We start from the raw sequence: 12892 nt of genomic DNA, 5'->3' as shown, positions 1-12892 counted from the left end.
AGAGATCACAGACGCAGGTCTGGGCAACAGAATTCGGCTTGCATGCGGCCATGGTAAGCCATTGTCTTTCGGCTTCTGCGCTCTCCTTTCCCACATACCAAGCAAAGTTCGTTGAGTGCTGCAGTTTTCCTGTTAACCTTCAGCAGCAGAAAACAAACTAACCCCCCCACATCCAATTCTCTGGGATGATCGCTTTATCGCTTTATCCCTCCCCCCACCGCGTGGCTGGTATCAGGGAGGATCCCTGCTAGCCACACGTGAAAAGCTCAGTGTCAATTCTCCCCTCTCCCCCCACGCTTGGCTTACTACAGGGAAGGATTTATTTTCAGTCACAGGCAAACAGCCCAGTAGGAAGGGCCACCCCTGTCCCCTTAATTAAATTCCCGTATTTCAATCAGGTTACCATGAGCGATATCACTCTCCTGAGGATTACACAGCGAGATAAAGAACGGATGTTGCTTGAATGCCAGCAGACACTGGGACCATACGCTGCCAGGCTTTGTCATACAATGATACCAGATTACTTGCTACTAGCATGGTGTGGTCAAGTGTCCTACCATGGAGGACGGAATAAGGCTGCACTGCCCAGAAACCTTCTGCAAAGGCTTGGAGATTTTTTCAAAAGTTTTGGCATTTCGTGTTTTCGAACGAAGTTCTGCTAGCACTGAATCCTCTCCCCATATAGCGATCAGATCCAGTACCTCCCATATGGTCCATGCTGGTGCCCTTTTTCGATTATCGGCCTGCATGGTTACCTGTGCTGATGAGCTCTCTGTGGTCACCTGTGCTCTCCTGTGCTGGGCAAACAGGAAATGAAATTCAAATGTTAGTGGGGCTTTTCCTGTCTACCTGGCCAGTGCATCCGAGTTCAGATTGCTGTCCAGAGCGGTCACAATGGTGCACTGTGGGATAGTTCCCGGAGGCCAATACCATCGAATTGCAGCCACACTAACCCTAATTCAAAATGACAATATCCATTTCGGCGCTACTCTGCTCGTTGGGGAGGAGTACAGAAGTCGATTTTAAGAGCCCTTTATTTTGAGAGAAATGGCTTCGTTGTGTGGATGGGTGCAGGGTTAATTCGATTTAACGCTGCTAAATTCAAATTAAACTCATAGTGTAGACCAGGCCTAAATCTCAAAATGCTAACACCTGATGTAAGAAGAATATAGACAGAAAAGGAAGGGTCACTTAAGAAGAACATGCAAGCAATGTGCAGCAATTCTAGCCTCATCTTTCTGGGCTGAATTTGCCAAGTGATTATTGTGTGGGTGCAGCAACATGCATTTTTCTGCATCCTTCCAATGATGTTTCTTTTTCTAATGTGCCTGCAGTCAGGCTGAAAATTCATTCCTGACTAAGTCTGGGTTGTGTACACAGCACAGGGAAATTGAAAAGAAGCTTTGCATAGCCGTGACTCCTGTTGTCCCCATCTTCTTTCCTTGGTCTTAGCAGGTCTGGGAGAAGCCAAGACATTATCCAGATACCTTCTGCTCTGCTGGAATATCCACTAGCTCTGCACTACTCTCTGGAAATTGCTCACTATGTTTGGATGTCCAGATAAAATGATTAACATTGTTTGGCAATTCCATAAAGGCACGATTGGAAGAGGTAGTGTTGATGGTGATCTAACAGACCCATTTCCAATCACAAATCGGGTGAAGCCAGGATAGTTCTTGCTCCTAGCCTTTTTTGGTCTATTCTTGGCTATGATGGTAGAGGAAGCCCTGCATAGCTCTGCAAACAGTATCTTAGACGTTTTTGCACTGGCAAGCTTTTTAATCTCTCTCAGCTACATATCCAAGGTGATTGAAGCATTTTTCCAGGAACTACTCTACACTGAAAAGTGTGCCTTGGTGACACATACTGAAGCAGCACTACAAGATCTTACAAGCCATTTTGCTGTGGCAGCTCCTAACTTTGGCCTTACCATCAGCTGAATGAAAACTAAGGCTATATAACAGCCAGTTCCACCACCACCTTACCAAGATCCATCAATAAGCTTGGAAGCCGTTAAACAGGATAACAGGATAATAGGGGGTGTATGCATGTGCCATAGATAGGCACATGCATACACCCCCTATTATCCTATAAGCTTAATTGACAATTTAACAGGATAATAAGTCAGCAGTAAGCAAAGTCAACTGCAACGTTTTTGCTGGTCCTAAACAAAACATGAGAAATATCACTTAGAAACAATTAGAGATGGGCTCAAACCACAAAACTTTATTCACATTTTGAACTCCTCAAAGTCTGGAGGTAATTGGATCTAGGGTTCAGGTTCCTGTCCATCTCTAGAAATAATTAAACCAAATTTGCATTAAAACATTCTAGTTCTGGAAATTCAACACGTATACACACACTGCAGATCTAGTACATTATAAAATACTTAAATCTGAAATCTAACTGCAGTCATGCTTATATGCTTCTTATATTTGTGGCTTTAGATTTCCTTGAATGAAAAAAAAACAAGACAGGCCTCTTTTCATTTGCTTATAATGGTCCATCTAAGGCAGTGGTTCTCAAACTTTTGCACTGGTGACCCTTTTCACAGAGCAAGCCTCTGAGTGGGACCTCCCTTATAAATTAACACTTTTTATATATTTAACACCATTATAAATGCTGGATGCAAAGCGGGGTTTGGGGTGGAGGCTGATAGCTTGTGACCCCCCCATATAATAACCTCACAACTCCCTGAGGGGTTCCGACCCCCAGTTTGAGAACCCCTGATCTAAGGCCTGTTTTCTGTGTGCGCCCTCTTCTGGACAGACTGGCATAACATGTTAGAATTAGAGAACCATGTAGAAAAGGTACAAGCAGATGATTTCTGTCTTGATAGAGAGACAATGAGCCAAACTGGCTGTACATGTGGTACTCATTGACTTCAGTGGGAATTGCTCATATACATTAAAGATCAAGATTTTGCCCATTATGAATTAATCTTCCCAGATCTATGTTGAACCTGCACATTTTCAAATTTAAATTCTTCCTGCCTTTATAAACCCTACGGATGATGTCTTTAAAACTAAGGGAGAGGGATGCCTTTGAATTCAGTAAGCAATAATCATTTTCTCCCCTCATGTTTGTAGATATGCTCTTTTATCTGCAATACAGCAGATAACACAGCAGCCATTTACATGGGCGCATTATCACTGAAGTGAATCTCCCGAAGTGCTGTGTTAAAGTAATCAAATCAAATGTTTGAAATGTACTGCAGCCATAGGCTAGACTCTAAAGAAAACTTTTAAACTTGGACTAATCACATTTAGGAGAAGTCTCTGGCCAACGCACATTAATGCATCTTGAGAGAAGCAGAAGCTCAAAGACTGGGGATGAAATCCTGGCTCCACTGAAGTCGATGGTAAAACTTCCATAGACTTCAGTGAGACCACGATTCGCAATCACCAGGTCCCCCATCCTTTTTTGTACCTATCAGATAGACTGGGGTAGATTATTTATACAGAAGTGAACACAGCATTAAGGAAGTCTAAATAATTTATAAAAACAGGATGTTTTCAGACTAAGTGTGGTTACACTGGCCCAGTTGTGTCTTCCGTTCCCATACTGGCATTGAGTTGCACCTCTGTAAAACAGGCAGAATTGGGTCCTTTAAGTCTTGAATCCCTGCAGGCACCCAACAGCATAAATCGTACTCGTAGGTACTGACACGTACGTCGCAGATTGTGATGATTAGCTGACTTTAACAGCCCTGGCTGTGTGTGTCCGGTTGTGGCAGAACTCAAATAAGAGTAACAAGATAGAAATGGAATTAATGCTCGTCTATAGCCCAATTTGTTTGTACCATTTTGTTGTATTATTCCACCCCATTCACCACGGTGACTTACACATCAATTTACCTCCAGTAAGACCCACTTACTTATCTTCCTGGCCAATGGCAATAATTGTCCGGAATTAACAGATGCAAATAGTGCCCTATTTTCGGTACTCCTGCGGTGAGACTACTCAGAACACAACTGCAGTACTCTCTAACAAGCTTACCCTTATGGGAGTACAGGCATGTGTTCAATTGGCTCTGATGAATATATTTGGCTCTGCTTTGCCTCTATGTATCAGTTCCATCTCCTGGCCAGTTAGAGCTGCTCCTTTGTCACACTAAGCAGAGGTGGCTGGTTTGAAGCCAAGGTCTTGCCCGGATTTCACCCGTGTCAATCTCGGGTTGTTGAGATTTTCAAAAGTTGGCAGGTGTATGATGGTTACTGCTAAGATCTTTACAATTTGGCCTGTTGCCTAATTAACAGTACCATTGTATTTTCCATACTTAGTATAGAGAATACTGCAAATACCAAGGTAATGTTAATTACTTGCCAGTGGAAATTAAAAAGATTTTAGCAGCAACTTAAGCCTGTATATAGAGTTGGGGGTGGGGGATGGGGGGAAGGTTCAGTATAGTTTGGAGGAAATTAGATACACCCTTATATCACAGTCAGAAATACCACAGTCTGAACTTTTGGGGCACTTGGTTCAAACTTGTCAGCACCGTCCAATGTTCATCTATTACTTTTAAGCAGTTATTAAAAATGCTTAAATGCTCTTCCCTAAGCTCATTTTCAAAGCAGGCTTCTGAACTATTAAGACACCTCACCCCTTCGACCTCCCGCAGTGTCTCAGAGGAATCCAATTTTAGCTCTTTTTAACCGCTAAGCTTTTCCTCAGAAAGAATATTCTTCAAAGTTATGATATATGAAAGCAGAATCATGTGATTTTTGCTCATTACCTTCCTAGCAACTGTTGAAATTCTTTTTAAAGTCAGTCCACAATGAGGTGGTTGTGGTTTTTTTTTTTTTTTTTTTTTTTAATGGAAGGAAAGGGGAGTCAGATTTAGCTGGCATGTCAAACACACTGAATAATATGGTTGCATGAAAATAGAAAATTTTTAAATGTCTGCCCATATTTCATATTTCTAAAAACCATCTTCCAGTAGTCCAAAAAGGATCCAATGATACTTGGCATATGCTAAAATTCAAGTAAGATTTTCAACAAGTTTGAGTTTACTAGGTTGGTTAGTTTCAGACAACTGTATGTGTTTCTTACCTACACGTAGAAGACACTGAAAAGCTGCTGATGTGAGACAATTGTGGATCCTTTGGTTTGTGAGTATTTCACCAATTTTCTGTTTTCTGCACAATCTTACTCTTTTTCATTAATTGTTTTCTTTCTTTTACAGTTGCTCTGCTAATCCAGGTGAACATAAAATGGTTTCCACACAAAAAACAGCAACAGATATTAAAAATTGTACTTCACCTTCCTCTTTTCACTTCAGGTGAGATATACATTCAAAGACAAATTGGAAATGTTTAAAATATTATTAGCCAACAGTAAGCCAAGAGACACACGTTCGCTTACAGCCAAAGCAATTTTTTCAAAAACTGCCGCCCCATTTTAAAGTTACTGTGTGATTTTTGCTTGCTATTTGAAGCACATCTTTCCTGTCATGCTGCCAAGGTTACAAGTGCACAGAAAAAGGTTTCTCTCCCCATACCCCTGTTCTTGCATGCTTGGAATTTTTTCTTTTTCTCCTTATCAGCATCCGTTTCAATGCAAGATGTGTATGATACTCCCTTTTAACCTTTTGTATATCATTTGGTAAGGGGATGCTGAAGCCCTACACCGTATGCTTGGAAACCCAGTATTTAACTGTGCAATGCCTTGTCTCTTAGGCTAGGTCTACACTACCCGCCTGAATCGGCGGGTAGAAATCGACCTCTCGGGGATCTATTTATCGCGTCCCGTTGGGACGCGACAATCGATCCCCGAATCGGCGCTCTTACTCCACCAGCGGAGGTGGGAGTAAGCGCCGTCGACAGAAAGCCGCAGAAGTCGATTTTGCCGCCGTCCTCACAGCGGGGTAAGTCGGCTGCGATACGTTGAATTCAGCTACGCTATTCACGTAGCTGAATTTGCGTATCTTAAATCGACTCCCCCCTGTAGTGTAGATGTACCCTTAGAGACCTAGAGTTTGTTCTGATGTCTTCCATTGACTTCAGTACACTTTGGATAAGGTCGCTAAGGAAGACTGAGTCTTCCCATTTACACTACATAAAACATCTTGAGAGACTGAGCTGCAACATGTCTCCTAACAGTTAATTCTTGCAGTGTAAAAGGGATTTAACTGATTTTATCTTGGACATATCTGGGTTGAGTCACACAATCCAAGCACATCTAAATTCTTTCTGTGCTGGGAGATGAACAATGTTTCATTGCTGTACTGGAGACAATCACATTGTAACCAGGTTCCTTGACACAGAGGTTGTCATAGCACAGACAAACTCTCTGTGGGTTTCACTTGTTTTTTTGGCCCGTGTAGATATACCGAGAAACTGCTTTCTTGAGCTATTTTTGTTTTTGCCAGAGCATTCTTGCTTATGCCATTTTAAAGAGCAGGTAACATCACAGCAACAGTAACTGAGCAAGTACGAGTCACTATCACAACATACTTGTACTTTTAACAATCCTAATAGAAATAATACTTGTTGAAAATCACAGTCCTTTAAACACTTCACAATTTCCCTTCCAAATCTCTGCTGTCCTGGCTAGGATATGCCTGTTTACATCTCTCCACTTCCAGCCTCTACATCAGCACGAAAGGCTTAAAGTCAGATTCTTTCCTTAAAACCTTATCATCTTGTGCTCTTTCCCCACAAAATACCAGGACATCCTGAATGGCATCAAGCCATTGACAGTGAACACGGGTGGCAATAACAAACAGGAGCAAAGTGAAGAAAACCCTGTTCTAGTAACTTCTAGTTTAAAAAGTGGCTGGTGAAGCCTATCAATAAAATGTTGCAATCTACTTCCCGCCCCCCTGCCAATGTACGTTAATGCGTCTTGAGAGAAGCAGAAGCTCGAAGACTGGGAATGAAATCCTGGCTCCACTGAAGTCGACGGTAAAACTTCCATAGACTTCAGTGAGGCCACAATTCGCAATCACCAGGTCCCCCCATCCTTTTTTGTACCTATCAGATAGACTGGGGTAGATTATTTACACAGAAGTGAACACAGCATTAAGGAAGTCCAAATAATTTATAAAAACAGGATGTTTTCAGACTAAGTGTGGTTACACTGGCCCAGTTGTGTCTTCCGTTCCCATACTGGCATTGAGTTGCACCTCTGTAAAACAGGCAGAATTGGGTCCTTTAAGTCTTGAATCCCTGCAGGCACCCAACAGCATAAATCGTACTCGTAGGTACTGACATGTACGTCACAGATTGTGATGATTAGCTGACTTTAACTGCCCTGGCTATGTGTCCGGTTGTGGCAGAACTCAAATAAGAGTAACAAGATAGAAATGGAATTAATGCTCATCTAGAGCCCAATTTGTTTGTGCCATTTTGTTGTATTATTCCACCCCATTCACCACGGTCACTTACACATCAATTTACCTCCAGTAAGACCCGCTTACTTATCTTCCTGGCCAATGGCAATAATTGTCCGGAATTAACAGATGCAAATAGTGCCCTATTTTCGGTACTCCTGCGGTGAGACTACTCAGAACACAACTGCAGTACTCTCTAACAAGCTTACCCTTATGGGAGTACAGGCATGTGTTCAATTGGCTCTGATGAATATATTTGGCTCTGCTTTGCCTCTATGTATCAGTTCCATCTCCTGGCCAGTTAGAGCTGCTCCTTTGTCACACTAAGCAGAGGTGGCTGGTTTGAAGCCAAGGTCTTGCCAGGATTTCACCCGTGTCAATCTCGGGTTGTTGAGATTTTCAAAAGTTGGCAGGTGTATGATGGTTACTGCTAAGATCTTTACAGTTTGGCCTGTTGCCTAATTAACAGTACCATTGTATTTTCCATACTTAGTATAGGGAATACTGCAAATACCAAGGTAATATTAATTACTTGCCAGTGAAAATTAAAAAGATTTTAGCAGTAACTTAAGTCTGTACATAGAGTTGGGGGCGGGGGATAGGGAGAAGGTTCAGTATAGTTTGGAGGAAAATAAATACACCCTTATATCACAGTCAGAAATACCACAGTCTGAACTTTTGGGGCACTTGGTTCAAACTTGTCAGCACCTTCTAATGTTCATCTATTACTTTTAAGCAGTTATTAAAAATGCTTAAATGTTCTTCCCTAAGCTCATTTTCAAAGCAGGCTTCTGAACTATTAAGACACCTCAGCCCTTTGACCTCCCGCCCCCGGAATCTAGTAACTTCTAGTTTAAAAAGTGGCTGGTGAAGCCTATCAATAAAATGTTGCAATCTACTTCCCACCCCCCAGTCATTTGCATTTTGTGTTAATTTAGTACTCGTGAACTGGAGTGCAATAGGAGATTAGGGGACTCAGCACCTCGTATGATCAAGGCCTAATACAATCTAACGGTAAGGAGGGCTACAACACAAAATCAAGCTCTTGAGATTGCGCACAGCAGACACACTTGTTAGTTCCAGGAGGTTTGCTCTGTTTTTAATAATCCTAACATATGGATTTTAAAGCTGTTTAATATTGTATAGTGTCAGCAGGGGTTCAGGAGAGGCGCAGCATGCTTCCAAAATATACACAATGTATGCAGGGGGGAAATTTCAAAATGAAACAGGTTTGTATATTTAAAAAAAAAAATACACGGAGGAAAAAATATTATCTCATAAAAAGAAGACTTTTTGCCTGTAAAAATGATATTTATAATAAGCTTTACTACCCTCTAAGTATGAGTGTGGCAGAGTTCAATATTGCACAGGTACTTTTTTAAAATCATGTACAGGTCACTTTGGCAATGACTCCCTTCTGCTGAATAGATAAATTATACAGGATGTTGAAAATCCACATTGGTGGTAACGTACATTCACCCTGACCCCAGGCAAGTTTAATGAACACATTGACTTCTTAGGGACACCATTTTTTAATTCCACAAATGTATTTTGCTTTGTGAGCAAGAATTTTTTTTTCCTACTGACTCTACCCCTCCCACCGGAGGAAACACCAAAACTTCTTGGGACAAAATAGCCCAACTATTAGCAAGATAGTTTAAAGCACATTGTTTTACATCAATTGCACAAAGTCTGCCTAACACAATAATAAATAAAAACAAGAGTTCATTACGCTGGCGATACAAAAATGCAGATCATTTGGCAAACACAGGCTGGTTTCAGATGTGCAATTCTGGATCCCTAGTGAGAATGCTCATTTCCACTTGTATGTTCAATGCTTTAGGGCCCAAACCTGCCATTGTTAGTTCTGGGTACCACAACTCCTACTCAAGTTAATGGTAGTCGAGCCATTCAGCACCTCAAAGAAATGAACGCTTGGTATACTGAGTGCTCCTCAGAGCTTCTGAACACCCTCAACTAACACTGAAGTCAATGTGAGTTGATGGCAGTCAGCACCTCACAAGAAGTGCTCAACACATTGCAGAGTCAAGCCCATATTGAGCAGAGCTAGAGAGATACACCTCTACCTTGATATAACGCTGTCCTCAGGAGCCAAAAAATCTTACTGCGTTGTAGGTGAAACCGCGTTATATCGAAATTAATTTGATCCACCGGCGTGCGCAGCCCCACCCTCCCCAAAGCACTGCTTTACTGTGTTATATCCAAATTTGTGTTCTATCGGGTAGCGTTATATTGGGGTAGAGGTGTATATTCTTTTTTTCAAATTGGTTTCACACTAGCGATGGGAGAAGTTCAAAAGCGTCAAAGATTCTATTCAATCCCGATAAGCAGCTAATGGTTTATTTGAACCTGTGACCTAAAAATAGGTCAGGATACCATGGAAGATGTCCCTTTTGCAAGGCTTTATGATTTTTGGACTGGGTCTGAAATACAACGCCAACAAGCTCTGTGGGAACAGTGCACCATTTCAACCAGAACCAGCAGGGGGAAGGGTTAAAAAACCCACAAACATATTCACACCTCATAGTTCAGTTCAACTTTTGATTTTAAGTCCTTTTTTATTTTACCCACCCTCTACGTTGTTAATCTAAATCATCTGAAGTTTGGGTTATTTAGAGATTAATTTAAAAAAAGAAAAGGAACTCTCCCCAACTGCATAGAACTCAGTCATCACCAGCTGGCTGATTTTGTGTAAGGATCACAGCAAAAGCGACTAAAGGAGGAGAGGGCAGTGTCCTTGCAGATTAGCTGGGAAAGGGCTTCCTTGCATACCAGGCAGCACAGAAGAAAGCAGAGGTGTTTGTGGGAGGAGAAGAAAAGTAGGAACTCAAGACTGGCATCATTGGTAAGGGTGACAAAACAATAGGCAAGAGCAGATAAGTAGGGAAGAGTCTGTTCATGCAAGGCCATGTAGGTCAGCACAAGAAGCCTGGACCTTTGTAGGATGGGAATTCAAAGGCAGGGGAGGAGTGACATGGTCAGACTGATGGGCAAGGAACATGTTTTTTTAAAAAGCAGGTGCATTTTGAATCAATTGGAAGTGGTCTTTGGGAGACCAAAGCCAAGTTTGCACTAATCAAAATAGAAGATGATGCGGGCCTGAAGGAGAGTTTTAATGGTGCGGATGGCAGAAAAGTGCAGATTATGGAAACATTCTGGAGAAAGAAACAACACAATTTAGACAAAAATGGATGAAGGTGCATCAGCCACCTGGAAACCCTCATGGAATCTGCGTAGGATCATCCTGGCCCCTCTCCAGGGGGTGTTCAGAGCAGGAACCAGTGGGGTGGCACACAAAAGCATGACTCCACTGAGCTTGCTGTGGCAGCCCGTGTCTAAAAATGCTTCCTCTCTCATGGAGAAGGCTACATATCTAAAGGGCGAAGGCCCTGGAATCTCAATTTCCATATTTGGCTTCCTTTGCTGTTTCCTACGTGAACGGTTCTCTGCTTAGATGCTGAGATAAAACAGGTTTTCCATTTGCATTTTCCAAAATAAGTTGCTGGTTTTCTTTTTTAAATTCTTTCCTATGACCTTGGCTGGGGGCACCACATATTACTTGTGCTGTTTTACTTGACCATGCATAGAAAACAGGGAGAGGAATGTTTCAGCAATTCTCAGCCTGTGCATTTTTGGCAGCAGACCAGATCTGACTATTTATTTAGCTCACAGAAATAAGCCTTGCAGGCGAGGCATCTTGGTGTGTCAAGCTATCATATGGATTGGGAGTAGGGAATTGTGTGTACTTTGTTGTTCCTTTCTTGCTGCCCTAACAAGAGCTTTTCTAAATTATGCTAGATTCTCTCTCGCTCGCTCCTTGATTTTATGCATTATCTAAGCCTGAAAAGGTTGATTTCACACTCGATCTGGTATACACAGATAGACAACAACAAAAAGTTATTTGTTTTTAATTGGGCAGTGATTTTATGAATGCTTGTGAAAGTCAGCATCTAACAGTGCTCTGTTATAGACCGGGGAGGGAAAGAGTTGCATAAGCTTTCTCCCACATAGCAAATGCCAATCCATCCCTTTTATTTTAGTTCCACAAGCTTCTTCAAAAGGGCGACTGTGGATTTTGCTGTACTGCCCACTTCATTTTGCTGCCAGGTGTAGAGAGCTGAAAGTGTGTTGAGTTCCAACAGCTTAGCAATTTTCTAACGCAAACAAATAACCCCGGGAGTGGGATTTCCAAAAGAATCTACGGGAATGCAGCATTCCGCTCCCATTGAATAGGAAGTTGAGGTCCTAATTCCATTAAGCACCTTGGAGCCCTGATTGTGACCCACTTAATTCCCCCTGTGACCTAAGATAGTCCTGGATCCAGATCTCCAGAGACGGAATAAACCACAAAACAATCTCTGCCCAAATATTCTTGAATGTAATTTATCTCCATTAGCAAAGCAACAACTCTGTCTTATGCAGACATATTGAGTAATGGCAAGAAATACATTGCACTGATAGAACATAATCTCACTTAAGAGTTGATGATCTTGCTAAACACAAGAGTGCAAAGCTATGAACAAGTAAAGGGTGTGGTTATGATATAGGTGTGTATGGCTAGACAGAAACTGTATTAAAACTGCACCACTTTTGTTAAAGGAAATCTTAGTGGTTTCTTTTCTCTGCTGCAAACAATGCACTTTCTTTTTCTTAATCAAAAGGAAGCTGCATGGGGCTTAGTCAAGAAAAGAGCATTAACCTGGAGATAGGCCAGCACCTACATGTACTAGTCACTCAATGCCTACTTCCTGCTTGACCTACTTCTAACTTCAGCAAAAAAAAAGAGAAGAAAAAAAGGCACATTGATCTTGCAGGTAGTTTTGCAAAACAAAACAAACCCAACCAATGTTTATCGTGCTCCCTGGGGATCTGTCGGAGAAATCACTGGGGAAGTTACAGAGATTTAATATGGAGATGGGAGGAGAGAGAAACTTGTTTCCAATTCCAGAGGCTGACGCTTGTTTAAACTCACCCGGTCCCAGATTTCCAATCTTACCCTCCCCTGTCCCTTCCTACAGTACTTTGGTGCAGGAGTGAGCATTGCTCCCACACACTAAAGGCCCAATCCCACAAGGTGCCAATGAAGTCAATAAGAGTTGAGAACCCTAGACCTAGAAGTAGGTGCGCTCAGCATCTTTCAAGGGTGAGCTGTCAGGAAGATATGATAAATTATGGGCATTGAGGTGGAGTTCACAGCCTTCCTAACAATTGACTGATCAGCCTTCCAAACTGATTCCTCTCTCTCAGTTGATTTCGAAGGCTATGTCTACACTACACAGCTTTTAGCAATATAGCTGTGCTGCTACACCTGTGCCTGTAAAGCTGCGCAGTGTAGCCGCTGTTTGTCGGCTCTCCTGCCAACAGAAAACTTCCACCCCCAGCGAGCAGCGTTTGCATTGTCAGCAGGAGAGCGCTCCTGCCGACAATGGGCTGTTCACACTGGCACTTTTTTTTTTTTTTTTGTCTTTCAGGGGGTAGGGAGGTTAACACCTCTGAAAGACAAAAGTTTTGTCGTTAAATTGCCAGTGTAGACATAGC

General features: G+C 42.1%; 1 long non-coding RNA gene across 1 annotated transcript in view; it reads left to right on the top strand.

Moving 5' to 3' along the window:
- LOC117885098 overlaps nucleotides 1-12892 on the top strand; it is a 57972-nt gene that overhangs the window by 33763 nt on the left and 11317 nt on the right. The window contains exon 2 of the long non-coding RNA XR_004647713.1: nucleotides 5186-5281. This is a non-coding gene — a long non-coding RNA (uncharacterized LOC117885098). The remainder of the gene's footprint in view (nucleotides 1-5185; nucleotides 5282-12892) is intronic.

The sequence above is a fragment of the Trachemys scripta genome, chromosome 11 (genome assembly GCF_013100865.1).
Source record: "Trachemys scripta elegans isolate TJP31775 chromosome 11, CAS_Tse_1.0, whole genome shotgun sequence".
In the NCBI taxonomy this organism is placed as follows: domain Eukaryota; kingdom Metazoa; phylum Chordata; order Testudines; family Emydidae; genus Trachemys; species Trachemys scripta.
Note: the sequence above shows the minus strand (reverse complement) of the source record. Positions and strands in the feature narration are given on the sequence as shown.